The 26,881-nt window shown below is 38.2% G+C and overlaps 1 pseudogene; it reads left to right on the forward strand.

Annotated features, from left to right (window-relative positions):
• Nucleotides 1–10,926: 10,926 nt before the first annotated feature.
• LOC122352993 lies at nucleotides 10,927–13,593 on the forward strand (annotated as a pseudogene).
• The last annotated feature ends 13,288 nt before the right edge of the window (nucleotides 13,594–26,881 follow it).

Below are 26,881 nucleotides of genomic sequence, written 5' to 3' on the forward strand. Positions count from 1 at the left end.
AAAGGACATCCTGCATCATGCTGAGTCCCTTTCAGTCAATAACATTGACGTTTTCAGTAGCAACGCTGTAAGCCCATTGCACATGAAACCGCCCGCTTTCACAACCTTGGATGCCACAGCTACAAGGTTACTTATGTTGTTTGCATAATAAGTCACACACCAGTCAATTTCTCTGATTTCCATAAATGTTAATTATTGTTTATTCAAGCAGTCCTCGGAAATAAGGTGTCTTGGAAGTACTTAGAGCAAACAGAATGACAGTTTATAGGAAACAAGATTATTTTTTATTCTCTGATGGGGAAGAAACTGGGAGATAACATTCAAGCTACCCTTTTGGTAAGCCATATTAAGTGTGGTCTGACGGAGAATATCTACTTAAACAGTAAAAGGCTTTTTTGTTCAATCGGAAAGCCATGGCTGTCTCAAATTTGCCACAATTCAGATACTATGGTCGTTAGTAGCTGAAAATGTTTTAGATATAGATTTTACAATCAGAATTTCTGTTCATCCAAAAACAAGGTGCAGAAGTAATTGGCATTGTGATGCACAGTAAAAATCAAATGGTCAGTCCAAGGCTATGTTGAAAAGCTTATTTGATTATTGTTTTGCTTGGCATTAAAGCTACATAAGCAACATTATATAGTAAATATCACCGTTTTGCCAGATTTGACTATTACTGCCAAGACAAGCTTGAAAGTTCTTTTTTTTATGAGAACAAGCTACTGTTGGGCTACTGAATAATGTAGTTAAAAATTTTACTTTTAGTTATTCACTTCCAAAATACTGTCATTAATTTAACAGCTGTGTTACTAAGTAGACCATTAGTCTGCATATTCTTATTAGTCAGAGAGCTACCTGACCTTGGGTTAACATCTTTAAAATGGAGTTGAATTGTAGGATACATTGAAAAATTCTAGTCCTCTCTAAACCTGAGGTGCACTGCAGGTAGTTGTGCAGCACTGTCAAGATAATGAGGATTAATATGGTTTTTTAAAACCTCTGTGGGGTTTAGATTCAATTCTTTTTCTGCAAGTGTAGGTCTTTATGCAGATGGAGTATATTGCACCTGCTAACCATGACATGACTAAGATATACCAGCAGAATTATTTATTACTATTTTACCGTTAAAAAACCCCACACATTTTATTGCATGCGTTCTTTCTCTTTCTCTCTCTCTCTCTCTCTCTCTCTCTCTCTCTCTCTCTCTCTCTCTCTCTCTCTCTCTCTCTCTCTCTTTGGCTTAAAATACATAATTTAATGTGAAAATTTCAGCTCATGCATAACAATTAAGTTTGTGAAAGAGAAAAAATTCAATCAGGATAATCCCAAATGTTTACAGAAGGTTATTGAATTTTTTTAGATTTTAGAGGATTTTCTTATGCATATAATTCCCCACTTAAAGGTGAAGTGTGTAATTTATGCACCACTAATAATGGAAATGAATAGCTTTTTCAAGCAGCTTTACAATAGATTTTCCAAAAACTGGTCAGATGCAATAAAAAACAGGATAAGCAAAGAATGGGAAAAAATAAATAAAACTTTATTATTTTATTATTTAAAATATAATACAACAATTGTCATGTTATATTGTGGCATAATGTAATTTTAATCTTTACAGTTTTAGTCTTTTACAGTGCCTATATTTCCATCCATAAGTAAAATACAGTAAAAATCAGATAACAGTTAAGAGGAAAAATGACAAAACAGGACAAGCGGGATGAGACCCCATGAAATTCATGGTCACATTTATGATGAAGGGGTTTGACTGTATAGGTAGATATTACTTATTATCCAGACCCCTTACTATGATATTTCAAAATTAGCTCAGGCACATTCCGCTTATTTAGGTTTCTATGCACTCATTTGTGTAAATCTGGGGCAAATTCAAGACATGTTTTAATAAGACATGTTTTAATAACACACCCACCTGTCTATATAAGGTCCAACAGGTGAAAATGCACATCAGAGCAAAAACCAAGCCATGAGGTCAAAAGAGCTGCCTGCACAGACAAGACTGAGAGACAAGACTGGTTGAGGCTACAAAAATGTTCTGTATTGAATGTTACCTCTTAACAATTCTTCAAGCATCCGAAGGATACTGAGACTGTGAGATAGAAGATTCTTTGGTCAGATGAGCCTCACTTCCAAGGATAATGTCTGTAGGAAATGAGGCTCTTCTCATCACATGTAGAATACCATCGCAAAAGAAAAGTGTGGAGGTGGAAGAACTATGTTGTAAAAGAATGCACCTTTATCCTTTTTGAATGCCTGGTACAGGGCACTCAGGACCCAGAGGTTCACTTTCCAGTGAGATAATGACCCTAAACACATAGTAAAGAAAATGCAAGAATGGCTTAAGGGACAATTCTGCAAATGTCATACAGTGGTCCAGCCAGAACCTTGACTTGAACTCATTCAAACATATCGGGAGAAACCTGAAAATGGCTGTCCACTAACAGTCCCCATTTAACCTGAGCTTGAAAGGCTTTGTGGAGAAGAATGGCAGAAAATCCCCAAATCCATGACTTGAGGCTGCGAAAGGTGCTTTAGCTACAGTAAATACTGAATGAAGGGTCTGAATTATTGGGCATTTCAGTCAGTTTATTTGTATCAAATTTGCTATGTTATCATTTCTATGGGTTAGCTTTGTCATTATCCATAATAGAGTGTAGATTCAAAAGCATTTAACATAAATGTAACATTTTCTGATGGCCAGTAAAAAATAGCTTGCAGAATCCAATGGGAATCTTTGAAATTAGGAGTTTTAAAAAAATATTTACCATGAAAGATTTTGTATTCAAGTTTGTCACATAATTCCTTACCAACTAAAACCAGCGTGAAAGTGTTTTCAACTTCCAATTCTCAACTTTATGCAACTTTTATTTACATTATAACATAATAAAGTGGACACTAAAAAATAAGACATAATAGCTGCTGGAGCTGAGGCAAAATCATGTTATCATCGTGCATGGTCAAAATAATTTACCTATCAAGTTGTCAGAATCCATTCACAGCATATAGAAGTTAATAAAATCTCTAAATAATGAATTAAACAGGGTTAATCAATCTTTCGTTTTAGGGTTAGGCTTATTGACTGTAAATGACAGTATTGACAGTAATCAGGACAGTACAACTGCCGTAATGTCATATATAGGGTTGAGCAGTCTCCCAATAGCTGTGACAGATACAGCCCTGGCTCATGGATCTTTGAGAACCTTAATAAACTTTGAAAGGTCAAGAAGAAACAGCACATCTCCCTGAAAATGAGCCAATGGATTTAACACATTTTAAGTACAAGTGCATTTTTCCATGCTTCCGACGTGAAGAAGCATGGATTTCTCTCCGTGGACCTTTTTCTCATCACTAATGAGCATGATGACAGGTAAGTGTAGCTCTGTTGGACTGATGAGGATTGAATACGCCATATCTGCAGTCACCTTTTCTGTACTAACTGTCCATCAGTCAGACAGTTTGCAATTTTATAAATGAATGTCTTTCATATCAAAATCCAACAGTGTACAAAGTAAAACTTCAGTAAAACAAACTAAAATATCTTTTCAGATCAATCTCAGTTTCACTGTATGGGGTGAAAGCAAGTTTTATGTACTTGACGAGAATTTTATTCACAGAACAGCTGTTACTTGCAACAGATTGCAACACTGATACATTTTAATGATCTGTTTATCTATTTATCGCACCTACGAAAATCTCACTAGATATAATGGTTCAGCTATATTTCAAGGCTCTCACCACTGCAACCCAAAACACAGTTTCAGACATGTATTCTGTTAGTTTATTATACTGACTAAAAGTTTTATTAACTTATAAACCAAGTATTATTGATAATAATACATAAGTACAGTGGACTCAAAAGGTCTATGGCCACCTAAGGTGAAGTTCAACATTTATATAGGTCTTTTCATTATATATCTAAATATCAAACCAAGTAGCATTTATTCGAATGAATGAATAAAAATCAGCTGGTTAGAAATAGGTGAGCTGTGGTAGTTCTCAGTCAGGGATGGACTGGGAGTAAAAAAAACGGACCTGCATATTCTCCCAAATAGGCTAACACAATTACAGTCAGTCAATAATATCTTGCAACATTACAGCAATCTTATCAAATTTATGACAACAATGGCAATATCACAGAAATTCTAATGATTTATAAACCATTACAATCATTAAAAACCATCAGTCATTAAAACCTTAAGTAATATTTTCTGTAGTGTGTTTTGGGACTTATTAGGATTTGCTTGCATACTTAAGAAGTATGTTGACTTTAAAATAAACATGAATACTGTATATTAACTTACTGCTTATGTATGTGCGATACTTTTCTGTGTCAAGGTTTTCACTTACTTACATTCAGAGTTACTTGTATTTGAGGAATGCTATAATTTGATTTATGACAACGAGACACCAGCAGATGAAATTAGTATGACAGAGTCCATTGCCTAGCTGAGGTTTCATTGTCTCATCCACAAGGTGAATGCTGACTGCACTGGCTGTGTTACATCCCAATTAACAGGAGCATTATCCTTTTGTAAGCCACTAGTTTAAATTACCTGGAAAACACTGTTATATATATAATATTTACTGCAAAATTAAATTTAGATTATAATGGTATTTAATATACAGCATATTACATTAATGTACTGTCATGTTCACCTCATGTCAACTGAAGCTACTGGTTCACCCAAGTGGATAGTGGACCATTGGAAAAATGTCACCTTTTCTGATCAATCTTAAATTCTGCTGAGACATTCAGGAAAACTATTTCTTGTAATCCTTCACTGAAATAATTTAACTTCTTGCTGTTTCGGCTGTCTTCTATTCATTCCTCTCACATATCTGAATGAGGTTGTAAGCACAGCGGAGGTCCAACTTGGTGAATACCATGGCACAGCAAAGCTGCAGGGAATAAACCTTTCCCCGGGGCACTGGCCTACCTGGAAGCAGATCAATGGCACAATCCCATGGCCGATGAGGTGGTAGCTGTGCAGCTCATTGGGGGCAGAAGACGTTGCTGAAAGGGGAATAGCACTTGGGAATGCTTCTCTCTCTGACTTTCTACAGAAATGGCATTGACTGGTATCTCCACAGGAAAACCCCTCAGTGGCTTAGGTAGAATCGGGAAACACTCAGAAGCATTACTGGCCCCATTTTAGTATCTTAGCTGTACTCCTGGATACAATGGAATTGTGCTGCATGACGCCCTAAGATCACCTCTGCAGTGGAACCCTCCAGAACCAACAGATGTGTCTGCTCTCGATGTAGTTGGCCCACTTGAATCTAAACCTAACCCACACTGTTGCGAACCTGCCTCCTGCTTAGGGGGTTACCAGTTATTGACTAGACTTGGTAGACTATTTCGGTAGCTTTGGTGGGTAATTGGAGTTGGTGGCAGAGGCTTCCGGAGATGTAATTTTCTGACCCAGTTTCGAGGAGGGTGAAGACTGTAAGCAAGACATTAGAGGCAGTAAGAATTACATTAGTAGTGACTCTCGCTCATGAAATTTTCACAAATCACAAAAAACCTTAGTTATCAGCTATATAGCAATGGTCGAGATTTTTTAAATCAAACCATTGTAGTCTTGCACTGGAAGCGTGTGCACCCTCAGATCATTTGGACATGGTGGTGTACAAGTGGTCAAAAACAATATAAATACTGTTCATTTTCTCTCACAAACCACTCATTTCATATCTTAGGCCATCAATGTATCCTTACTATAGGGTATGGTTTAATTTGGATTTCTCTGTGCATGTTTTCTCTCTTATGGAGAAAGTTACCTATACTGAACATTATATGACTGACACACTACAAGTATTTGGCTTAAAAATTCCAAAATTGGATCTAATGAAGAAAAAAATATATACACCTTATATGCTCTTAGAAGCTGATAAACGTTAAATTTTAGTTTCAAGAACTATGCCTTTAAGACCACCAAGTTCTTTCAGTGTCAGGACCTCAAATTCAAAGCTTCGGGACCTCAGACCAGTTTTTTTGCCTGTCACAGAAGTAGAATGTTGTCTCCAAGCAGAATATGTCCCACTTGATAGTGGATGCAATCACCCTGGCTTTCCAAGCACACGTTGTGCTCTTCCCCCTCAGGTTACAGGTCCTCACTACAAGAAGCGTGGTATCCTCCTGGGTGTTGGCTTGTGACTCAGAGAGACCAACTGAAATGGAACGTCTCAGTTACGTTTATAAGCCTCTTTCCCTGAAGAAGAGAACAAAGACCTCAAGTCCTGATGCCATGATGCTATACCGCTGCTGAGTGGCCAGGTCACTGGCTTGGTTCCTCAGTGAAAACCTAAATATGTACCTGCACCTGCTGCTTCATTATATTCATGCTGTGATCAGGCCAATGTGCACTGGCTTGTTTTTATACACTTGATGAATATTGGGCTCTTGAAGTGAGAATCCAATATGTCGGTTACTGACGTGATAACTCAGTACCCTTCTGAAGGGAACAAGGGATACATATGCAACTGAGACGTTGTTTGGAATAATTATCCACTCCATGACATGCTTTACTTACAATGGAATTATGGTGTTGCAACTCTGTTTCTCAATGGCACAGGCTCTCATAGATATGTATAGGTATATTCCCCATTACTGTCAAAGAAACAGCTCCACAAGCTGCTTGAAAAGAGGATTATTTTATCTTTTAAAGCAGAATTGATATTTAAAATCCATAATACATTTAATAATAAAAAATCAAATCCTACCCTACTGATTCAAAATACAAAAATAAATATTAATAATTAGAATATAAGAAAAATCAGGTTTACTCAATGTAAAATTTATTTGTCATTATATAATTACTTCACAATTGCATTACAGTCTTAGTCACATGCTGTACTGTAATGAATTAGCTCAAAAGGGGGAATATTTATAATTAATTATAGCTAGGTATAATTAATAATAAATATTTAGATTATATTTTAGAATTAACAGTAGCAGAATTAACGTTACAATTATTTGATATGTTTGTTCACCGAGCAGACAATATAATTATTTATCAATTCTAGGAAACATTATTTTCCTAGCCAAGGAAGAATAGTTTTCCTATTCTGCAGTACTAGCAGTAATTAAGCATGTAGTAAGGATCATCATTCAGCGACTTCTACTTGTGACAGAGACAATTAATTGTGAATTTAAAGGATTTAATCAACAAGCTATAGATAACATTAAACACATATATATATATATATATAATATAAATACACACATACAGTATATATATATATATAAGATACAGGAAAGTAAGGAAGAAAGAGAGAGAGAGGAAGGAGAAGAATGGCAGTATTTCACATCAATTAACTACAACCTAGTGAGAATCATCAAAGAATCAAAATTCACCTTAAAAGGGGCACAAACTTAAACACGCATCCAACTAGTTTTAAAAGTTACTTGCATTCGTTTTTGTTGCTAAAAAAGAATCCTGATGCAGTAGACAAGAAGTTCTTGATGATTTCTTTAGGTGTGAGTTGGGGGTTTTCCTCTGGTTCATCTTAAAGTTAGGAAAGTCCACAGCGAGATGACAGTTATTTGAAGTTAACTACCAGAAGGTTGGACTCAAGAGTTGAGTCTGTAGATTATCCGTCTCAAAGGAAGGAATATTTTGAGCACTGAATAGTTGTTGTTAGGGACTTTTGATAGTTCCCTGACACACCCACTGTTTGATTGGAATTGCCAGTCAGAGACATGGATTTTGAACGGGAGAAAGTTTCTTTGTTTGCTTTTATGTCCCATTGGCATCTTTATTGCTGGTATGGAGAGTTGGAGCAACTTTATTACAAAACACAGTAAAAATGGTATAATGCACTTCATGATTATGTACTATACGGTAAACCATCATTTGAGGGATAACAAAATGATCATTGGGATAACAAGAGGAGACCAAGAAAGAACTCCCTAGAAGATATCAATGTAGAGATACGCTCATAGATATGAATATAGGTATTTAGAGTCTAACTAAAGCAAATAATGAGTTGTAACTGGGATTATAAGGTAAAGGGACATACGTACAACACAAAGATATATGAGGTACATTCATAACTGTTTAATCATTGCTTAAAATAAAGAATATGTCCTTTTGAGTGTGCGTGATGCGTATTGCAATGGTGTGGCCAGACCACATCTCTAGTGAATCCATAGGTGAATGGCACAGGGGTTTGTTACTCCTCGTTAGAATGTTTTTCGAGCTTTGATGAAGGGGACTAGAGAGCCATTCTGTTTAGCATCTCTGTGATAATGGGGGAACCATGGGCAATTTAATACCCACAAAGATGTAGATATGAGGTCCAGGTCTGTAATTTCAGCAAATGTTAAAAGGCAAAAAGGGTCCTTTAAACCTTCCAAACGAGCATCTAGATCTTAACCAGACGCTACAATAAAGATAATGTAGATTTATGGGTGTGGCTTGATGGAGTGCAGGAGATGCAGATCTTGACCCTTCAGACAGCTTAATTATTGCTTATACAAAACAAATCTGTCTCAAAGATCAAATTTAATAAATTGCTACTATACTGAAATAAAGACGTAAATTCTTCAGGATCCATCAGGAAAGACAGAGAATGAAGCTATAGAAAGTCACTTAACCACATGTATCTAGTAATAAACCTCTGTTTAATTTAGTTAAATGGATGATGCCTGCGTTGCCTCTTTGATAAGGGCCCAGATGCAGTCTCGGATGAAAGTCTTGATGGTTCCAAGGTTTTTAATTTGCATTCACTTTCTTCTTGGTTTGAAGAGTGATGAGAGCAAGTTTCATATTGGATGTTGATAGTCAACTAGTAAAGATTCTTAGAGCACTAATATTCTGCAAAGATGTCAACATATACACTCTCAGATTATGTGAAAGTGAATCATTCAACACAAAACACGGCATGATTGGAGTGGTTTTAACTAATGATCTATCATTAACATAAATGAAACATAATACAATTCCAAAGACAATATACAAGATCAATAAAATATGCACAATGACCTGAAGGATATGTATGGACAAATTGTCTAGGACTTAATGAAAAGAGCAATTTCCTATTGCAGTATGTGTCTGTTTCAGAGAGAATTAGTCTCAACATACATTTATGTCATAAAGTTTATCTGATCTGACAGAGGTGTCCTGGTTACAATAGTACTGGCACCCAGTTTGTATATTGGGTGAGGGGTCTGTGACTGTTACTTAATCTACTAAAAAACTGTGTCTGTCTGATTGAATCAAATGCTACATAGTTTTACCAAGCCTTCCTTGGCAGTAACTGTCCATTTTCAGTAACTGCAGTGGGACAGATTTGTTTCAGTGCGATTGATTTCTGTAGATTAACAGAAGTAATAACGTCCATCAGATAAGCTAGATTGGGCAACACCAGACTCCTAGAAGACAGGAACTGAGGTGCTGATACCAGGTCTTGTGCAGGAGAGAACTGGTTTGCCAGATTTCATCATGTCACTAAAGTAATCTTAAAAAATGTGGTTTAAGTTGTAAAAATCAAAAGAACAGATTTGTTATGAATATTGATTTATTATTAAGAATAGTACCTTAATAATACAAAATACAATCAGAGTAAGATTAGGTTAAAACAGGAACATAATTTCATTTGATTGTAGTTACGTTTTGTACAACAAAATGTTGGCTATTTATTCAATGAATTGCTGTTTGGCTTATTGAACACCACAGTTGGGTACAACGTGTTGCACAGTAGCACATTACGGTAATCTAATTCTTAATATGTACAAGTATGTGTATGTTTCAGTAACACTAATATGAGTAAAAATAAATCACTCATCAGAATAAAATGATTTACTACAATAAGCCGTGTCGACATCACAATTCATTTAGACGCTTCAAGCTTTCTTTAGATATAGCCTACTGTGTTTCTCAGTGCTTTTTTATTCATTTTAGTGACTAGTTTTGTGATTTGAGAGTGAGAATGCAGAGAGTGCACCCTCTTTTTTTTTATGAAAAGAGATAAAATATATGTGTGTGTGTGTGTGTGTGTGTGTGTGTGTGTGTATAGTACTAGTAATTAACAAAATAACCATTCATTTCTCTTTTAGTGAAAAAACAGTCAGTTTGATGATTTGAAAAGTAAAGTACACTTACAAGGAAAATAATTAATGTCACAGGATGTGGTTGTAGACATACTGTGCTCGGAGCAGGACATTCTTTAATACAAAAAGCATCAACTCACATAATCTATTTACTCAACAATAATCCACGACCAAGGAATATTGGAAACTGCACATCCACAGCAATCCTCAAAACAAGACAAACATACCTGAGAAGCAATTCTGCCTAATGTTCTTTACTTGAGTAATAATTTGGCCCGCAACTGGCACCATACATATAATGAATGTAATCACCAGAAATGGCTGTAGAACATCAAAAAATTAAATACATAAATAAAAAGCAATAGTAAAACAGTATCTGGCATCTGTCACAATAATCTAAGGTTAACCAACACATTGGGAAAAAATATGATTTAGGAAAATGGGAAGTCTGGGAAATCTCCCAATATTGCAGCTCTTTTGACATGCTTTGCCTAAAGGCACAGCTGCACCAAATGGCCTGTGTTAAATTCTAATGCAATTCTGCAGCACTTTATATGTGCTTTCCCCCCTCCTACACTGGAATGACACTGCACTTCCAAATCACTTTCAGTTTGTGTTTCCGGGAAAATAATATCAACTGTTTAACTCTTTGCATCCTGAACTTAAATATTTCACTGTGTACATTAGACAATACATTTTTTTAAGATCTCAAAAAGGTCTTTAAGTACTGGGCTTTATGTTCTCATTTAGTCTGAAGATACTTTAAATCTTTCAAAATGCAATTAATTATTTTTCCCCGATACTCTGCAAGTGGAAACTGAAAGTAAAAGTGATAAGAGTACATGAACGTAACTGCGACAGAAGCTTCAGAGAAGCTGACAGAGAAACAGCAAGTCACCTTTTCTTTTAACAAAAGCAACAGAAAATGGGAGGCGGAAATTCAACATCAACAACATCAAAATCATCAACAACATCATCAAAACAACCGGAACCAACACCAGATCCATCATCATGCCAAGGTGAAATTAGGCTGTGCTAATTTACATATATTTTGTGTCAGTGTGATTATCATATGATGGTATGGTTTATACTGAAGGGACAGAAGGGACATTAATAAATACATTCTCTTTCTCTCACTCTGTGTGTGTGTGTGTGTGTGTATGTAGAATTGAAAATACCATGGAGGAAATTTTTGTGGGAGTAAGTTTATTAAATAGACAATTATGTTGAACAATATTTATTATTTCTTTGTTGTTTTATTTTCATGCATAGTAGACTGGGATTTCAGGGAGAAAAAAATCATGTATTATTAGCAGCTATTTTATATTTGAAAAGGGTGTGGTTGTTTGAGTGTTTCTTGTGTTGGCACAGACAGAGGGATGTGCTGAAGGAACGTCTAGAAGAGTTCTCTGTGAGTCATCCAGATGTAAAGCACATCAGGATCCTGTTAGCTGGACAAACCGGAGCAGGGAAGTCTAGTTTTATTAATTCTGTCAACAACGTCTTCCAGGACGGATCACAAGCGAAGCGATAGTTGAACAGAGTACTGGAAAAAGTTTTACAAAAAGTGTAAGTATTATTTTCATATAAAAAAATAAATATGCACATATTCTTATTTGTGTATTTATTTTTTGCCCAATAACTAAAAATTATTTGATTGAATGTGCATTGTGGTCATTTTGGCTGTGTATATGTATTCATGGTTTGCTTTTTTCTATACTGTTTCGTAGTTGAAATCACACAGAGTCAGAGGTGCAAATGGGGATTTGCCTTTTTTCCTGACTGATATAATGGGTTTAAATGCACTGGAGGGGTCTCAAACAGAAGATATCATCAATGGCATATATGGACATCTGAAGGATGAGTACAAAGTAATAAACCATGTTCAAAAGAAAAAAAAAGGATTTGATCATATGATATTTTCAGTTTTCTCTGTCTCCATTTTAAATCCTAGTTCAACCCAGATGAGCCACTCAGTCACAAGAGTGAAAACTACATCAGTGATCCTTTACTGTCCGATCAGGCTTTCTGCCTGGTTTATGTTGTGGACACAACTACGATCAAAGATGCAAATTATCAACTTATTGAGCAATTGAGGATCATCCGCAGAAGAATCAGTGATAAAAGTGAGTCTAGCCTATAATTGTATAAATTTAAAACAAATAGAAAATATAAAAAAAAGTTTCAAGGAGTGGGCATATATATATATATATATATATATATATATATATATATATATATATATATATATATATATATATATATATATATATATATATACACACAGTTGAAATCAAACGTTTACACACACTTTGCTCAGTTAACCTTTCTGATGTTATTCACAAAAATCCTTCAGGTCTCACAATGAACACATTCCAACACACTTTCCAACTGTATGACACTGCATGTCTGACTGTATGTTGACCCAGGAACACATAGAACTCAGCAACATCAGGACAAGCGTACAACGCTCTCCAACTGAGTGCACATGTTTCTTATTTCATATGTAATAATTTTACAGACCACTGACATTGCTTCTATGCAATCACTGTAGGGATTCCCCAAGTGGTCATCATGACTAAAGTGGATGAAGCATGTCCACTGGTGAAAGATGACCTAAAGAAGGTATACAGTAGTAAGTTGATCAAAGAAAAGGTAAATCATGCCATTCATTGTCCTGCGTGTGCGTTAAGTCCTGGAAATACCAATTACATTTTAATATTGACTGATATTTGTTGAATTATTTTTCAGATGCATTTGTGCAGCGCAAAAATTGGGGTGCCTATGAACTGCATCTTCCCAGTGAAGAACTACCATGATGAGATTGAATTAGAGGATGATGTTGATGTTCTGATTCTAAAAGCATTTGACCAAATTGTAAACTTTGCTAATGACAGACTTAAAGAAGCTTCTTCCAACTGAAGCAAACTTTATGCATGCTCTAAATGCTAAAAATAATATTCCTCTGCTTGAAAACAGGAAAAACAACCAATGCAATGCATGTGCAATGACAATTAATTATACATGCATGCACAAAAGACCTTGTTCCATATATGCATGCATATACGTATATATACACATATATGTTGTAACATTCTAAAGTGTATTTTCCCCAATAACAACCATCATCATTAGCTGAATAACATGGGTATTTGAGGCTGTTGCTTCTTTCACATATCTCATATCACACAACCTCTCTCTCATTTCATTCAAACAACTGCTATCATTTTGCACCCAAGTAACTGACTGTCAAATTCATTCAATCTTAAGCCTTAATGGTAGCTGTGCTGATATTGCTGAAGTGTTCATCTTGTTGGTAAACCAACTGTTTTATACACTAATTTAACATAGTAAACAGGTAAGAATTTAAAATGTTTTCTTCTCAAATAAAAATATATGTCATTGTCATTATTTATGTGTTGAAAAACTGTAATTAAGTGACATAACTGTCTTCATTGTCTGATATCCGTCTATGCTTAAAGCAGTTTGTGAGTTTTGTGTGTTTAAAAGCTAATAAAATATTTCAACTGGAATCAATAATACTACTACCTGGATGTGTGTATTCACTTACTTTAAACTACATGTTTTAGTCTTTTAATTTATTTTTAACTAAAGCAAGATGTGCATGTTTTGGCATGGCAGAATGCCAGTTCCTCGCAATCTCATCAATTTGTTCTAACACAATAAATATATACATGAATCTTTCATAATGTCTACAATTCATTATAATAAGAGGATTCATGAGCACAACGTTGCTCAGTGCTGCAAACACACGCTAAAAGGTTAGTTCACTCTAAAATGAAAATTCTGTCATTAATTACTCACCCTCATATAATTCCAAAACCATAAGATATTTTTATGAAATTGGAGAGCTATATGACCCTTCACAGACAGCAATACAACTGAAACGATCCCAGTTCCGGAAATGTAGTAAAAACATCGGTCAAACAGTCCATGTGACATCAGTGGCTCAATTTCAGTTTTGCGACACTAGGAGAATTATAATTTTTTTTGTTTTATTTGAGCAAAAACAACATATTTTTTTTCTTGACCAATACTGTTCCCTGACTTACCTCATCCACCATTTTAAAGAGTATCACAACGCATACGTTCATGCTTGTGCTTTCTCCCAGATCATCCCTTCCTTTTGTGCTCTCAACAAAGTATTTCACTATAGTGGATTTAAAGGCGCAGGACTAAATGATGATGCCCCAGGCAGAAGGAATGCTAGCTTATTATCTCTCCCCTGGAGGTGCATCGTCACCCAAAACTTAAGCGCTCCCTACCAAGTCATGTAAAGCATCATCTACAAAGTGTTTCAGGCAAACACACACACCATAGTGATTCTGCAGGAATATCAGGATGGCATTCTAAAGATCAAAAATCTCTGAGTTGAGGAGCCAAAAGAGAATGTTTGGCAAATTGTATGCCCCCTCGCAAAAATAGCTCATAGCATTCAACAGCCAAAGAGGAAAGGTCAATGCTACCAAAAGAGCTCCTAAGAATGTGGCCAGGACAATGGGTATATGCACTTGGAAGGGCCATGGAAAATTTCAACAAAGAAAAAGGGTTCTTTTATGATATTTTGAGGGGGCAGTGGTCTCCAGTGAAATGTTACATGTTCGGTTGTTTTTTGTTATTTTTCATTTACCATTCCCCACAACAAAACAAACATCACAATCTGTTCCTTTCAGAGAATTTGGCAGCATAAAAAAATACTGCCAATAATCTCTTCTTGGACTGTATAAGACAGCAAGAAGATACGATTTGAGCATCATTCTCTGCATTGTAACAGCATGGTCTCCACTACAATGAAACCGGGAGTTTATTTGTTGACACAGGAATTGCAAGCTCTGCTGGACAAGGAGGTCAGAGAACATCTTCCCTTCTAGACAGAGTCAGGCTGCTATAGCAAATATTATTCTGGTTCCCAGGTATGTCCAATTCTAGATCTTGGTGGGCTTAACCACTCAAAATTTGAGCATTAGCTTCAGTGACTGGCTGATTTGTCTCAGTAAGAGCATGCCCTTCATCATCAGGATCTTTTGAAAACGATTTCTCTCTTGCCTAGGGGACATTGCATTTAGGGGTAGGCAACAAAGTCACTATACATTGCTTCTGGTAAGTTCTAAGTCCCATGGAGACTGCATTCATTCCATTTTGACTTGCCATGCTCTCATTGCAAGGTGATCTGTAAGGAAGCATCCTCTGGGAACATGATTTATTTGTGGAACTAAACATCTGAAGCAGCCCACCAGAGTGACAATCTCAACATGGGACTTATAGTACTATAAGACCTATAGTACTATAAATGATTAGTTGATCATCTAATATCATCAAGTTGTTAAAATTATTTATAACTTAAGCTACAAAACATAGATTAAAAATATTATAATGATATCCGGCTCTTGGCGAGCAAATGGGCCATGCTTTCTGAATCTACTTTATTTTTCAGCATTGCAATTCCTAAGCCCATCAGTGTGAATGCACTTTACTTACTTTAGTACTGTACTTTTAGTTATATATTGGTAATAGTTGCACTTTACAGTGCATGCCGAATTATTGAAATTCTGGATTGAGATTGGTAAAATGTTGAGTAAAAAAATAAAATTACTGATTTTTTTGTATTTGATAACTTTTAACCCCTCACCTGATATCTCTATTTTTATAGAGAATAAATCTATCAAAAGGAAAAGCAATTTTTCCAGAGTTACACTGCCCCATCTCTGTGTTGTCATTGGGGCTTTTGGTATTTACAGCAGCTATTTACAAACTGCAAAAAAGTGACAACAGATATAACACTGCCAGTCAGTGATCAGAAAACAGGGTCAAACAAGCAATCAAGGAAGTACGGATAAAACCATCTGTGCAATGCGCTTTAGACTTTTCCTTTACATAGTTAAAATAGGGCCCACAGTTTCTATAGTGTGATCTATGTGCTTAGAATTAACTGATTTGTGACATGAGGCAGCTACCAGACAGTCAGTTTAGCCAGTCTGTCTGCTTTCTGACCTAGCCCCAGTTGGTCAAGTACAAATTATGTGCCATTTCTAATTTCGTATTTCTAAAGAGAATAGTGGCATCACCCCAGGAGGAATGAAGACCATCTCTTTTCCACAGGTCATGCCTGCCCCGAAAACCTTTACGGTTGTCTAAGAAGCCCTATGTTATTCAGCTGGCACTACTTAGACGTTCAGCCATTGAGTGACAGCAGTCTACTATGTATCCCATCACTCAGGTAAACAGGGTGGGGAATAAAGCATTGAATATATGTGTAATATTAGCCAGCACTTTTAAATTTGCCAAAGATGTCAGGCTCATTGGACTATGGTGGCTAATGTCTCTATTTTCACGTTCTCTTGAATTGAATTGTCCATTACTAGAACACTTTCATCAGGTTTCTCAGTGGGTGCGTCATGTGAATGTGAATAAAAAGATAAATGGCTAACTAATGCTAATGCACTGCACACGGGTTGCACTCGTGCGAACAGTCAAATTAGTTTAGTAGATAATTCCCTCCATATTTCTGATATTAAGTTATATTTTAGTGCTTTAAACAATAGAGAGTGATAGTAGGATTCAACAGAAAAGTGAAGCTACAGAAAGCTATAATTGCAAACCTCTCAGCAAAAAGTCAGTCTTAGATCAGGTTTCAAAAGGAAACTAAATAGCGTCTAATAAAATAGTATCTTTAAAATGACATCTTTGACCATCTATCTTCTCTATCCTTGACCTTCTATCATCTCATGCACTGCTAAACCTCCAGTGATTGGAACATCCTCACACAGGTGAATTAATTAGCTCCTGGAACATCAACATCAGAACCCTGCTCCAGACGGTAACAAAGAAACAGGTGTGGGGAACTAATTAACCAAGATGATTAGCTAGGGGTGGCTTTTAAAAGAAAAACAAATAGTCCATGCCAAAAAATAAGTCCATGATGGAGTGAAGGGTGGAAGGAGGTATAAAGGAGCCAGGAGCAGGAGAATCCAGATGGTGGTCTAAAAACCAGCAGGGACGGAGACCAACAAGTGGAGTCAATGGAGGGAAAAGCCATGGTGGAGAAGACCTCAATGACAAAGGTGACTAAGGGCAAAGGTGAAGCCAGACGGAGTGAGCGATGAGAAACAGAATAAAGAAAAAGGTTGCTTCTGCAAGAGGTTGGGAGAGAGAGTATAAGTGGGAACTCAGGAGAATGGGCTGCTCAGAACCAATGGAGGCAAAGAATATTCAAGAACTTGAGGAGAAACAGGAGGTAAAAAAAAAATGGGATACACCGAAGATGGAGGAGAAATTATTGGTAGTACTGCTCTAGGACGATGTATCGACGTCCAAGCACGTCCTTGGTTCTTGATCTTAAAATTCTTGGGCATGTCACTGTCTGAGGAGGTCTGGGAGATAAAATAACCAGAGAAACTTAAACGGAACAACTTGGTGTGTGTAGTTAAACTGTTAAAAATGGCAGGTTTGTGATAGTTTCAGAGAGTACTCACTGATGGGTGTGTTGGACTTGTAAGGCACTGTTTAATGAAATGCTCCAGGGTTCCACAGTACAAACATTGGCCAAAAACAAGGCAACATACCTGTTCGGAGCAAGAGAGATGTTTTGGCAGAGCTTATTATCTGGTACTGGAGCACATGTAGCAGGTGGGGGATTTGGAGAATGAGCAGTTTCATCCAGCTGACAGGAGATTCTGAGGCATTGTAAGATTCTGACAGCTTTCTGCATAAAGCTCTCCAGGCTGACATTATCATCATAGATTGACATCTGAGCTCTGATTCAAGGATCCAAACCTTAACTGTAATCGTGTAATCTCTAGCCAAGGAAGTCCCGTGGCGGAGATGGACCAACTGGTTCAGCCATGGAGATCAGGCTCATATACAACCCAAACACCTTCTTGAAGGGAAAAAACGGCTTATTAGCAACAGAGGGTTAGAACAAAGGGGGAGCAAAGAATGCAGGTGAGTGAGCAATGAATGGAAATGTTGCTATTATAGTCTTATCTGGAGGTAATAGTTATTTTCCTTTTCCAGGGGGTTCAGGGTAGTGTAAGATCAGGAGATGGTGCAGCACAGGAATGGTGGAGATCTAGGAGGGATTCCTTGGAATAATAGCAGGTAAATAAGCACAGGTTAGTCAGGTATGTCAAGCAAGTAACGTTTGAGACCAAACAGCGAGTCAACAGGAAGAGTGCAGGGATATAGTGCTATTAATTGTTGACAAGTGGAGGTGATCAGAAATTGGTTGATTGAGATCTGGTGACTGAGGTGATGACTGTGACTCCCTGACACTGGCAGAAAACACACCCTGTTTATTTTTTTATTTTACAACAGCACATTTTTTGTTGTTATTATGACTACCCTCAATTAAAAAAGACCCTTTACAGTTTAAAATGATTCTTAACTGTACAATAAAACATTATTTTAGTTATTTTTGCAGGCATCAAGAAAATATGAGACAGACCATATAACTTTATATGATAAGCAAATTTTTGGTTTTTCTCAACAAAAAAACATTGTGTACATTGCGTAAAGGCAATAAAAAAATTATGGGATTCTGTTCTTTTCGCATGTGCGTATGTGTAATATGCACCAAATGATCTGTGGTCAGAGATTTTTCACACCCATCCACAACTACCACTAGCTTGAGTCACTAAATCCATGGATCCATGGATTCATGCTGCACTAATTATGACCCTTCCATCTGCATGTCTCTGAATATGAGATTAATCAGACGAGGTGACATTTTTCCAATCGGTGCACTATCCACTTGGGTGAGCCTGTAAACACTGGCCTCAGCTGAGCTGACATGACCGGAACATGACCTGATAACTTGGCTAAAAGCAGAGTACATATATAGTACTCTATATATTTATACAGTATAGGAGAAGTAGAGTAAGGATATATATTCAGTATATTTTACACACGCAGCATGTTATGTATCCCCAAACACTTCACTATACTATATATGCAATTTGGTAATAAATATGACATAGACATAAATAATGACGGAATAATGGTATTGCCATTATGCTTGTAAGTTAAGTCAAGTCAAGTTGAGCTTTATTGTCAATCCGATACATGTGGGGACATACAAACTGGAGTGGATCGAGTGTGTTAGGGAGGCTAGTTGTTGTACATGACTAACCTCTCAAAGCCCTTCATTATGATTGGAGTCAGTGCTATGGGACAGTAATCATTTAGACAGGACATAGGTGATTTCTTTGGTACCGGTATGAAAGTTGTGGACTTGAGTTGTTAAAGATATGTCTTATTTTATCAGTGTTTCCCAATTAATTTAATTCCCACATGTCAGTTACTCTCATGCTCATACTTTAGCTGGTGGCTTAAAAAAGAATAATGCTCCTGTTCAAAGTGTGTATAACTGTGTCAGGTATCTGAAGCACACAGCTGGTGCAGACAGCATACTTTACCTTGTGGATAAGACACTAAAACCTTAGCTGAGCAATGGACTATGTCACAATAATTTCATCTACTGCTGTTTATTTGAGATAAATTGCATAATTTAATTAATTAAATGGGTCAAGTATCTGAAGGAAGGAACTGTTTGTTTTTGTATTTTATATAGGATTACTGCACACTATACATCTCATACTACCCTTCCTGGAATCCTATCATTCCATGCAGTATTCCATTTAATTTTCAGAGGGTCAATGGTGGGAATACACCATCAATGCATGCCCCCACATTGGAAATCCTAAAGGCAATTGTAATTATTGGGTTGTTTTTGAAGTTGTATTGCAAGATGTTATTAAGTGAATGTGATTTATCAGATTAACCTCACTAAAATTGATTTAAACTACAGCACTGACCTGCAGTCCTGTAAAACGTCTCTTTGATGGAGTTGTGCCCAGAAAACAACACAAAAATTAAAAAAGAGCATGAGAGTGACACACTTTCCTTACTGCTCTGCATACTACACACTTTCTGCACAGAGTAGACATATGTGTGTCAGCAAAGACCAAAACCATGCCCATATTGTTGTAATACGTGAGATTGACTGTGCCTTGATTACTATAACAATGGCAAACTGTACTGAGAGAAGCAAATGTAGGTTGTGGAAGGTGAAACAACTCTTAAAATAGGAAAAGAGGTACTTTTACAGTTTGCACAGCAAGGGCCCTGTTTAATGAAGAAAAAAAAAAACATATCAATCATAGAGATCAATTCCTCGAGGGCTCACTTGGTGGCTAAAGTTTCCTTCTTCACCGCCTGTCTTAAGAATGTGGCTGGACGACCATAAAGGTTGAAGGGGAAAAAAAATTGTATAGTTATTGTCCACTGAGGGTTCTGAAGACCATTTAATCTTTAGTTGTCAGGATTAAGAACACCTGCCAGTAGCCTTTTGTCAAGTGTAATATGGATAAACGTAATGTAATATGGATCTTCGATCGCCTTCTGATGATTAAGACCACGCTGTAATACACCGCATGCGGGGTATAGGCTGAAGGTCCCTATGGCTGCACCACAGCCAGTCGTGCTGGAGGTTTTTAATAGAATGCGTGGGCATCTTGTTCCCCAAAGCACCATTGACGCAGCTCAAGTTCCTGAAGAGGAACGTCTCCAGGTTACGAATGTAACCATGGTTCCTCGAAGGAACGAGATGCCGCATCTCAAGGCCACACTTGCCCTGCCCATGCCCGATGTTTCACATAGTGAAAGCTCTTGACTGGAAGCTATTGGACACTGTTTTGACTCAGCACACCTGGGAGCAAAGCTGCTTTGAACTCATGCCCACTAATCAATCACTCAGAGGCATGGAATTCGATGTTTGGCTGGATCTTGTGTGGTGTGTCAACAGATGGCACACATGCATGAGCACATCTTGGCAATATTGGATGTTGCCACAAGATACTTAAAGGCAGTTTCCCTCCACTAGACCATTGTGGCTACCATGGAGATGTCATTGCTGTTGAGCTTTGTTTGTATCTACTTTATCTCCTGGCTTATGGCCAACCACTGTAAACCAGCAGTCAATGAAATAGAGGGAAGAGCAATTGTCAATGTGATTGTGAAAGTAGAAGAACCACCTTGCTGGCTTAAGAGGAGCCTGTTTTTGAAATGAGTAACAATGGCATGGAAGGCTACAAAAATTGTTGCTTCATTGAATATTCCCAAGAGCACAGAAACTTCCTAGATTCTTAAATGAAAGACTTTGGAACAACAAGTATTCTGTCTACTGTTAGTGCCTGTCCAAACTGAGCAGGAGGAAGAGTCTGCTCACCTCAGTTGAGCTCCTGGTTATGTCAAGATGGGAGAAACTTGTAGATGCACAGCTGTTACTGTAACACAGCAAAATGCCAAAATGCCTGTCCACTGACAGTCCTCGAGTATCTGACAGAGCTTGAGGGTCTCTGCAGAGATGAACGCAGAAAATCCACAAATCTAGGTGTGCAAAGCTTGTCAATAAGTGCTTGAACACTTACTTACTCAATATTTTTTAATAGAATTTTAAATTATATATATATATATATATATATATATATATATATATATATATATATATTGCTGTGACAGTATAGGTTATAGAGTGTACAAAATATTCTGAATGCACTGTATGACACAAAGAGCTAGTAGGAAAAAAGTTTTCCCAAAAATTCATATGATCTTTATTTTGTTATTTTTTTCTGCTGTCTTTGCCTCATTAATTACTTCTGACAGGTGCTCATTAATGATGTCCATACATAGCACAGTCTGTTACAAGGATAAAAAAACAAGATAAATGGTACACAGTAAAACACAAATATAAGAACAGGAAAACATTAAATATATCATATAATATGAGCTAGGGGAAGTAAATGATATGCTGTAAGGTTTTTTTTTTTGTTTTGTTTTATTTATTTATTTTTCACAGTAGAAGGCTTCTCTGGTTTCAGGACAACAACTTCTGGCTGTACAATGACCACATTTGCATGCACATCACTTTCTTACGGAGGTCCATATTCAGGTTAGGCCTTTGTTTCAAAACAAAGTGTGACAGAGGGTTTTGTCAGTCTCATGCATCATGAACACAACTAATTAACATAACTGTACAATATTAAAAGACTGGAAAGGTCAACTTTGAATGAGCATTTTGTCACTTTAGGTTTAGGGGCAAGAAACACATTATTTGGTATGGGGGTGTTACAAGTTGCAGTGGTTCAAATGCCTGTGCCAGTGTCCTGTAGCAAGAAGTAAAACTCAAAGTTTAGAGTTGACAAAACCAAAAAGCAGAAATGAAATATAAGACTATGAAAAGAAAGCAAATGATTGTCACTTTGCTCACAGCTGATTGGTTCAGTTTTGTTTTGAGTTTGTTTAAACTAAATGCAAATTTATCTGGGTAAAAAATAAAATCAGCTCCGTGAGCAGATGAGTACAGTGATGGAAATAAACAGCATTGTTTTTTCCAGTAACAAGTAATCAAACAAAATGCTGTTTCCATTCAGGTCATCTTAATGGATTCACAGTGTAACATATCTGTGTTTGATGTACCATAAACTCTAATGTGAAGGTACATGGGTCGTCAACACTTTAACTCACACACATAAAAGAAAGTCAAAGAGCTGGAGAGTCTAACATAAAACACAGAACTGACACACTACATGTAAACACCCACCTATTGTCGTCCCTGTTTTCATTTCAGCAAATCAATTTGAGTGAACGCAGACAATGTGATTAATATTAATGAACCCAGCAGCTCATTAATCCTAGTGTTTTTTATTGTTATTAGTAGGAGAATTCAGAGTATCACAATTTTCAAATTCAAATCAAATTCAAATTTTATTTGTCAAATACACATACATACATGGTACGACATGCAGTGAAATGTTCTTTACAACCGTCCAGCACCAAAATAGAAAACAAAATTTAAATATATATATATATATATAAATATAAAATATAAAAATATGTATAAAAAGAAGTGTGCAAAGTATAAAAAATAAAAAATAAAATAAAGTATAGAATATAAAATATAAAGTATAAGATATAAAGTGTAAAGTGGCTGTGCGAATGTCCAATGCAAAGTGACTAGTGCAATATTTTCCTGTGTAATTGTCCAATTGTAAGTGGCGAGTATCTGGGGAAAGAGGGGTGGACATTAGGTGATTAGGTACTGGGTGTTCTCTGGTTCAGACTCCGAATGGCCTGCGGGAAGAAGCTCCTCCTCATTCTTTCTGTGTTTGCCTTCAGGGAACGAAAGCGCTTTCCTGAATGCAGCAGAGAAAAGAGTCCATTGTTGGGATGGCTGAGGTCTTCCATGATCTTCCTGGCCCTGGTACAGCACCGCTTGTTGTAGATGTGCTGCAGCACAGGGAGCTCAATGCGGATGGTGCGCTCAGCTGACCGCACCACCCTCTGAAAAGCTCGCCTGTCCTGCATGGTGCTGTTCCCAAACCAGGAGATGATGTTTCCCATCAGGACACTCTCGATGGTGCAGGTGTAAAAGTTCCGGAGGACCTGAGATGGGAGTCTGAAGTCCCTTAAGAGCCTCAGATGGTATAGACGATGCCGGGCCTTCTTCACCAGGGTGTTGATGTGACAGGACCAAGACAAGTCCTGTGTGATGTGAACACCCAGGTACCGAAAACTGTCCACTCTCTCCATTGGGGTCCCGTCAATCATGATGGGATGGTAAGAGCACACCTGCTTCGTGCTGAAGTCCACTATTAACTCCTTTGTTTTGCTGACGTTCAGGAGCAGATTGTTCTCCTGACACCATCTCTCCAGGTTGTTGATCTCCTGAAGGTAGGCCATCTCATCGTTGTTGGAGATCAGGCCCTCCACGTCGTCAGCAAATTTAATGATGGTGGTGGAGTTTGTAGTGGCCACACAGTCATGTGTGTACAGCGAGTACAACAGGGGGCTCAGAACACAACCCTGAGGGGCTCCAGTGCTGAGAGTGAAGGAGGATGAGGTGTGTTTTCCCATCCGTACGGCTTGTGGTCTGTCGGTGAGAAAGTTGGTGATCCAGTGACGCAGGGATGGGCTAAGTCCCAGGACCTCCAACTTCGAGGTGAGCGTGGAGGGAACTATGGTCTTGAACGCTGAACTATAGTCCACGAACAGCATTTTCACATAGTTCCCTTTCCTAAAATCCAGGTGGCTTGTGGTTGTGTGGAGGAGGTGTGTGATGGCATCCTCCGTAGACCGGTTTTGGCGATAAGCAAACTGTAGTGGGTCGAGTGTGTCCGGTAGCGATGAGGTGATGAAGTCTCTGACGAGTCTCTCGAAGCACTTCATCACTACCGACGTCAGAGCTACAGGGCGGTAATCATTCAGGCAAGATGGTTGAGGTTTCTTCGGCACAGGAACAATGATGGACTGTTTGAAACACGAGGGGACTGTAGACTGTTTCAGGGAGAGATTAAATATCTCAGTGAACACCGGTGCTAGCTGGTCAGCACAGGCTCTCAGAACCCGACCTGTAATGCCGTCAAGTCCTTCTGCCTTCCTGGTGTTCACTCCCCTGAATGCCCTCCTTACGTCGTGCTCCGAAATGGTGAACGCGATTTCCTCTCCGGCTCTCTCGGTATGCATGCTGTTCATCATACCACTAGCGTGATTAGCTGCAGCCTCGAAACGAGCATAAAAGTTATTTAGCTCATCTGCCAGAGAAGCATCCGTGGTTGGCATTTTATAGTCCGTGATGTTTCTCAGTCCCTGCCACAGGCTCCTAGAGTCACTGTGTTGAAACTGTGACTCTAGTTTTCTCCCGTAGCGCCTCTTTGCCTCCTTTACCGCTCTGCGCACCCTGTACGACGCAGCCTTGTATTCGGTCATATCCCCGATGACTATCCCCGTGTTATAGGGTGCGGAGTGGGATCTCAGAGAGTCGCGGATAGTTTTGTCTACCCACGGCTTCTGGTTGGGAAACATCCTGATGACGGTTTTCTCTACCGTGTCATCCACTAGTTTCCCGATGAATCCCACCACCGCTTTTGTGAACACGTTGACGTCCTCGGAGCTACACCTGAACATGGCCCAGTCTGCATCATCCAAAGCGTCCTGCAGAGCGGCCACCAATGGTCAGACCAGCGTGACACCTCCCTCTGTACCAGGGCTTCCTGTTTCAGCCTCTGTTTGTAAACAGGTACGAGGCAGATGGTGGCATGGTCCGATTTACCAAACGGTGGGCATGATTTTGCCTTGTAGCTCTCTCTGAAGGGTGTATAGCAGTGATCCAGTGTCCTTTCGCCCCTGGTGGGGCAGGTGATGTGCTGGTGAAAGTTCGGCAGTGCGCGCTTGAGGTTTGCACTGTTAAAATCCCCCAGCACAATGAGTGCGGCGTCCCGGTGCTGTGACTGGTGTGTTGTGAGGTGGTCGTGTAAGTCCCATATTGCAGTGTCCGTGTCCGCTTGAGGTGGAATGTAAACGGCACTGACTATGACCGAGCTGAATTCCCATGGAAGATGGAAAGGGCGACATTTGATGGTCAGAAGTTCCAGGTTTGGTGTGCAGGAGTGTGAGAGAGGAACAACGCTCGCGCTATCGCACCAGCGGTTGTTCACCATCAGACACACTCCACCTCCCCGTGTCTTCCCAGACTCCATTTTTCTGTACATGCGGTAAACAGAGAAAAACTTGACCGGTTGTATGGCGTGGTCCGGTACTGCTGGGTTCAGCCATGTCTCGGTGAAGCAGAGGAGGTTGCAGTCCCGAATGTCTCTCTGGAACTTGATCCTTGCCCTGAGGTCATCGAGCTTGTTTTCCAGAGACTGGACGTTAGCTAACAGGACACTAGGTAGGGGAGTGCGGTGTGAGCATGCGCTCAACCTGTTCCTGACGCCGGCTTGTTTCCCTCGTGGACGCCGGTGTGGGTCGCGTCCTTTTGTCTTCGACAGGATCTCGCTCAGCCAACATGGGTCCAGGTTTAAAAACGGCGAAAGTTGGGTGCATTATACACCAATAGATATAAGAGTGGCTCGGTCGTATGTAGTAATAGCCATCTTATATAAAGAAAACCGCGCAGACTATCCAAAGTACTAACAATGAACAGAAAAACAAAAAGTTTTGCAGAAGCGGTCGTGACGGCAGCCGAACTCAACGGCGCCATCTTGATAATTTAATTTATCACAATTAACCCCCCCAATTAGTTCAGTCAACGAATATACATTTATGGTTATTCGAACCCTCTACTGCATGCATTTTGATGGCACATGATAAAAAATTATCCTACAAAAATTTTTGGGCTTATATGTGAACATTTTATTAATAAAAGATTTTATTTTTTTACCACCCCTTGCCTCCCATCCCACATTGCGCAACAGTGGTATAAAAATCACAGAGAAAATTCTATGTTCAAATAATATAAAACAATGTTCAGAGAGTAATACAGAATCACAAATCAGTAAAAAAAAAAAAACTACTAGGAAAACATTGATATATCGCATTTGAAACTGTCCTGTCCTGCAGAAAAAAAACACCTGTCTGTAGCTTTCCAGTGATCTTAAAATACATTCATTAGTTAGTTCTGATGTGATTGATTGGGGTTGGAGCTAACTATGCAGGACATTGGCCCTCCAGGACCAAAGTTTCTCAACCCTGATCTAGTGTGTCGTCTCATATCATGATTTTACTCCATGTTACACTTCAAGAGGCATTTCTTCTCTGCTGTGAACATCGCTTTGTTTTAACATCACTTTGGGTGTTCCTGCACACTCAGGAACCTTGCACCTTCTCTTTCTTTACACTCGTATGTATTGTTAATGAGAAATCCTAGTTAGGTATAGGAGCTATAGACCCCTGATTCCTTACCTCTTACATTGCCCTAAGGCAACAAAACTGAATTTCTAAACATGCAAAATATAAAAA

This window comes from Puntigrus tetrazona, chromosome 10 (assembly GCF_018831695.1).
Source record: "Puntigrus tetrazona isolate hp1 chromosome 10, ASM1883169v1, whole genome shotgun sequence".
NCBI classification, from domain to species: Eukaryota; Metazoa; Chordata; class Actinopteri; order Cypriniformes; family Cyprinidae; genus Puntigrus; species Puntigrus tetrazona.